This window comes from Capsicum annuum, chromosome 12, assembly GCF_002878395.1.
Source record: "Capsicum annuum cultivar UCD-10X-F1 chromosome 12, UCD10Xv1.1, whole genome shotgun sequence".
Classification (NCBI taxonomy): Eukaryota; Viridiplantae; Streptophyta; class Magnoliopsida; order Solanales; family Solanaceae; genus Capsicum; species Capsicum annuum.
Genome location: NC_061122.1, coordinates 7,562,891 through 7,568,890, shown reverse-complemented (window position 1 = coordinate 7,568,890; position 6,000 = coordinate 7,562,891).

The following is a 6,000-nucleotide window of genomic DNA, read 5'->3' as shown; positions in this document are numbered from 1 at the left end:
CCAAAAAAGAGGGGAAAAATCAGAACTTTACTTCAAAAATATGTTCCTCATATTTTTAGGAACCTACAGCTAAGAACCAAAGTTAAATCGAGTAAAAGATGAGGTTCAAATCTACGAAAAACCATTTTTAAGCTTTATCGGGTAAAATCTTTGAAATCCGGGTTAAAGTTAAATTGATGAAACACTAGTAATTATAAGAGAAAAACATTATTCAAGTGAAAATGAGTTTAAAATCAAGCTCTAAGATTTTTTGGATTTTGAGAAATTAATTAAGAAATTACTAAGAAAAGGGTGAATTCTTACCTTAAATCTGTAATAAAACCAAAAAAATGGGTGTTAATTTAGCTTCCAAGTTCTCACAAACTTCAAATTTAAGCTCCCCTACTATTTTAGGGTTTAACTCTCAAGAGTCAAGATGAAAAATGAACAAAATGGACCCCAAAGTTATTTTAATAGTGCAAAAAATCTGCACTGAAAAGGGAAAAGCTGCTGGTTTTTCTACTTTAAGTCCAATCCGGACTTTGATGGGGTGTCCGGGATTCATTTGGAGTCCGATATGTGCAAATGAACTACGCAACCATACTAAATTCGACATTCTGAACGCGTTGGCGAAGTCATATTTTTGAAAAAATATCATTTTCCCAAAGTTGTCCCCAGAAATTCGAAATCATAATTTTCCAAACCGAGGGTCGAAATGAGATATAAAAGTCGTAAAATCATACGAAACATGCTAACACCCTAAAATAGGCATTCTGGATCTGCTGACGAAGTCGTATTTTCCATTCGAGATTGTTTCGATCAAATGTGGGTCCCACACCCATATTTCCAATTTTTCAACTTTTCAACCAATAGGTCGAAATGAGCTCGGGTGCATCGAGACTCAAACCAAAGGTTTACCTAGCCTAAAATAGATATTACGGAGCTGCTAGCGCAGTCTTTTCGACCATTCATCATACGGATCAAAAGATATCCCCATAAGTCCAAAATAAGGCTCTCGAAGCCATCAAAAATAATAATATCGCATAAATGGTACCAAAATGCATAAAAAACCATGTCAATCACCCCCACACCCCAGAAATACCATAATGCAACTATGGAGAGGGGTAAAACAATCAAATATCACAAAATCACAAATTTTATATATTTCACCAAATTTTTAGGTCGTTACATCATTCACCACTAAAAATCTAGTTCATCCTCGAACTAAGGCAAAAGAAATACCTGAATCAACAAAGAGATGGGGATAAGAACTACGCATATCAGACTCGACATCCCTAATAGCTTCATCTACAGGTCGATGTCGATATTGGACCTTAACCACAGTGATCACTCTAGAGCGCAACCACCTAACATCCCTAGCCAAAATGGAGATCAGCTCATCAACAAACGACAACTGCTCATCCAGCTGAACTGACTCCCAACGAATAATATGAGACTCATCTGAAATATAGCGACAGAATAGAAACATGAAAAACTGAATGAATAGCTAGGGCAAAACCAACTCATAAGCCATATCACCAACAGTCCGAAGAATCTTAAATGGACCAATATACCTAGGGCTAAGCTTGCCCCTCTTCCTAGACCTTATCATACCCTTCATGAGTGAAACTCGAAGGAAAACATGAGCACCAACATCAATTCTCAAGGCACGAAGTCTACGATCGGCATAACATTTCTGCCTACTTTGAGCCGCTCTACGTCTGTAGTGAATAACCCAAACTCTATCCAAAGAATCACAAAGAAAGTCTGTACCTCAACGTATCACCTCTGAAGCATCAAATCAACCCACTGGGAGCGACAACGCCTATCATACAACGCCTCAAAAGGAGTCACATCAATACTGGAATGGTAGCTATTGTTATATGCAAACTCTGCTAAGGACAAATGTTGCTCTAACTGTCCACCAAAATCCATCACACAAGCATGGAGCATATCCTCTAAAACCTGGATAGTCCGCTATGACTGGCCATCAGTCTGGGGTGAAACGTTGTGCTAAGATCAACCCGAGTACCCAACTCATCCTGAAAATTCTTCCAAAAGTGAGATGTGAACATAGAACCTCAATATGAAATAATGGACACCAACACACCATGCAGACGCACAATCTCACGAATGTAGGTACGAGCCAACCTTTCAGCACTGAATGAGACCTGAACCAAAATAAAATAAGTTGACTTGGTTAACCGATCTACGATGACCCAAACACTGTCAGAACCATAACATGTACGAGGTAAACCAGTCACAACGTCTATGATGATCCGTTCCCTCAATCGTCAAAACTCCATCTGAATCAAGTGAGGCTTCCTTAGCCTCCCCACTCAACATCTTATCTCGAATCAACCGTAATCCAACATCGTCAAACTGATGAGCTCGAATCTACTCCATCAAAGAAGATCTAGACTCTACAAATTCCAAAACACGCCCAGGTGTTGAAATATCAAGTCTAACCATCTGGGTAGCTAAAGACTGAACCTCTAAGGCCAAAGGCTTCTCCTGGGTCAAAAGATATGCCAAGCTACCCATGCTAGTCGACTTTCGGCTCAAGTAGGGCTGTGAAAATTTTGGTTCAAATCATTAATCCAAATCGATAATACGTTTATCGGGTTAACAGTTTGTTTTTTCATCTGTCGGATCGGTTTTCGGGATAAATTTTTTCGAAATCGAGTTATCGGTTCGAGCCTCGATTTATTAACCCTTCTTACTGGGTGGCCCGATAACCCGATAGAGTAACAATACAGTATACACGATTACACTACTAAGCACCTCAGCCCATTTATTCCCATTAGTAATCCATCTGGCCTAAAGGCCCATTTCTTTCCTTCTATCAGTGAAATAATAAGTAAATTAAGCAATTAGCCACTTAGGTCTTAGGGTTTCTTCACAATTGTGAATTCACACACACAGAAACACTCCAGTTGCCTACTTGCCTCTTATAGTGAACAAGAGGAAAGGAGGAAGCATATACCCAAGATTAATTTCATGAACTTAAACAACGGTGTTAGCTCCGAGTTTAGCAACCCAACCGTTCAGTTGCAGCCCATAGTTGCTCTTGACTACAATTGGTGTGTTTTCATTGTTCACTTTTCCTGTTTGGTCTCAGCAAAAATGGCAAGATCATTGAGATGCTTACTGCCTTAATGTGCACTAGGGTGTCTTTGGTCAGATTTAGAACACTATATAGGATAAAGTGTTTTCTTGTCCTCCATATGGTGTAATTCAATTAGACTTTCATGATATACTCTTTATTGATCTTTAGTGAGGTTGTAAAGCTCGATGTTAAACAACAACATACCCTAAGTAATGGGGTTTCGAGAGGGTGAGATTGATAGACGTCCATCCTCATTTTACTCTTCCTCTTTTTAAGTAAAGGTTTTTTTGGTAATAGGTAAATGAATGAGTTGCCAAATCTGTCTATCCTGGGTTGTATATTTAAAAAATTTAGGGTTTATATTGAGTTATATTTTGCTTCTACTTTGTTCTAGTTAAAAGTCATCTCTTTAATTCCAATGGGCACTTTATTTTCGTGGTGTAGGTTAATGCTCGGATACTATTTATTGATCCATCAACTAGAGCTGTTGGTTTGACATTGAATCCTCATCTGGTTCACAACAAGGATCCTCCTGCAATAAGTTCAAAAGAATCCAGTTGCCTATTTGCCTACTTCATAATTCTGAATCCTCGTCAGTACTGACTACTCAGTCGTCTCTCACTCTCAAGTCCCAGTATTCACACAAAGAAGAGGTATTCAAGTAGACTGTCTGTGCTAGACCAGTAGACTGTTTTTAATTTATGACTTTAGTTTGAATGTTTTAGATTCTAATTTATATTTGTGGCTTTGTGCATAAAAAAGCACTAGGCAGTCCGCAGTAGGCAGTTTGAATACCTTACTAGTTTTGGACTTTAAATTATATATATTTGATGTTAACGGTTAACCCGATAACCGAACCGATAACAATTAAAAATCGATAAACGACAACCGATTAACCAATATCTTAACGGTTCTTTAACGGTTTAGTATATATACAAACCGATAATGAATAAGTAAAACCGATAATTTTCAAAATCAAACCAAACCGCCCGATATGCAGCCCTAGGCTTAAGGTATCTGCAACCACATTAGCCTTGCCCGAATGGTAGAGAATCATTAATTCATAATCCTTAAGCAACTTAAGCCAATGGCGCCACCTCATATGATGATCTCGGTGGGTGAAGTAAGTCTAGCCTAATCACGAATCGCTGCAACCTTGGATGGATCAACTATAATACCTTCCTTAGTCACTATATGGACCAAGACAGAAACAGACTCCAAACAAAATTCACACTTAGAGAACTTAGCATCTAACTTCTCATACAAATGCTCATCATTCTCAACCTTACTCTTGGAATAAACCAAGATACCATCTATAAATACAATAACAAAGGAGTAGAGATAGGGTCAAAACACCTAGTTTATCAACTCCATGAATGTGGCAGGAGCATTGGTCGACCAAAAAGACATGACCATATCGAGTCTGAAATATCTTCAGAATATTTGAAGCTCTAATCCTCAATTGGTGATAACCAAACCTCAAATCAATCTTCAAAAACACTGTAGCACCCTGAAACTGATCAAACAAATCATCAATTCAAAAAAGAGGACACTTATTCTTAACCGTCACCTTATTCAATTGCTGAAAATCAATACATGACCCATCTTTTTTCTTCACAAACATGACAGCGCACCCTAAGGTGAAACACTAGGTCAGATAAATCCCTTATCCAATAATTCCTACAACTGGTCCTTCAGTTTCTTCAATTCAGTTGGGGCTATCTTATAAGAAAGAATAGAAATGGTCTTGGTGCCCGGCTCAACATCAATACTAAAATCAATATCTTGATCCAGAGTCATACTAAGCAAATCCATAAGAAATATATCCATAAACTCTCGGACAACACGGACAACATCTAAGAAAGAAAGAAAAACAGCACCGGTATCGTGAATATGGGCCAAGTAAGATAAACTTCCCCACTAAATCAATTTACGATCCTGAACATAAGATATGACCCTTTTAGGATCCGAATGAAGTGCACCCTTCCAAGCTATCCTTGGCAAACCCCGCGAAGCTAAAGTCACGGTCTTGGTATAACAATTTAGGATGGGATGAGAAAGATCCAATCAATCCATACCCAAAATGACATCAAAAATCGACCATATCTAACATAAGCAAGTCTACCAAATTCTCACGCCTGGAAAAAGTCACAACACAAGATCGACTGTTGATAATGCTCAACTTACATGTCAATTTAGTGTAAGGCAGTCATCATCAATATATTTACCCAACTTTGGAGTCGGGGTCGAATCCACGAGGAGCAATGTGAGTGGCTATTAAGTTAATTCAAAATTATAGTTACAAGTAAAATTTAAACAAATGATACAAAAAGATAAAATGGGGGGGTTTTTAATAGTGTCGAATACGAATGCAATTCTTGGGCTTCTAAGGGACTAATTCGATACTAAGAGCAAAAAGAGTGTAGTCAATTAGAACGAATCCGGGGACTATGCTTTCCTAGGGTCAAGATGTGCATGGGAACATGATAATTTGATGCAAATTCTAATTATGATGATACGGTAGGCTAGGTCTAACATCCTTGAGGCTAGTCTTTCGACAAAACCACAAAGATTTCACTCATTGGATCTTTCGAGCACCTAACAAAAGTGTCAAGAAAAACCACCTAATACCTCAATTAGGAATCCTTATTTCTAGGATGAAACCCATGGAATAGTTAACTTCACAACCACCCTTACGTCTAAGATAGTGATAGATTCACAAACCACACACATAATTGTCTACGATTGCTTTGGTCTTCACATCCTTCTTTCGAGGATGATATGGATTCCTAAACTTCACCCAAAACCCTTCTTTCGAAGATGGCATTAAGCTTTCAAAAGCTTGGGATTTTCACCCATCAAACCCATTTGGGGTGATTGGGGCTTTCACCCACAAATCCCAACCTATTTAA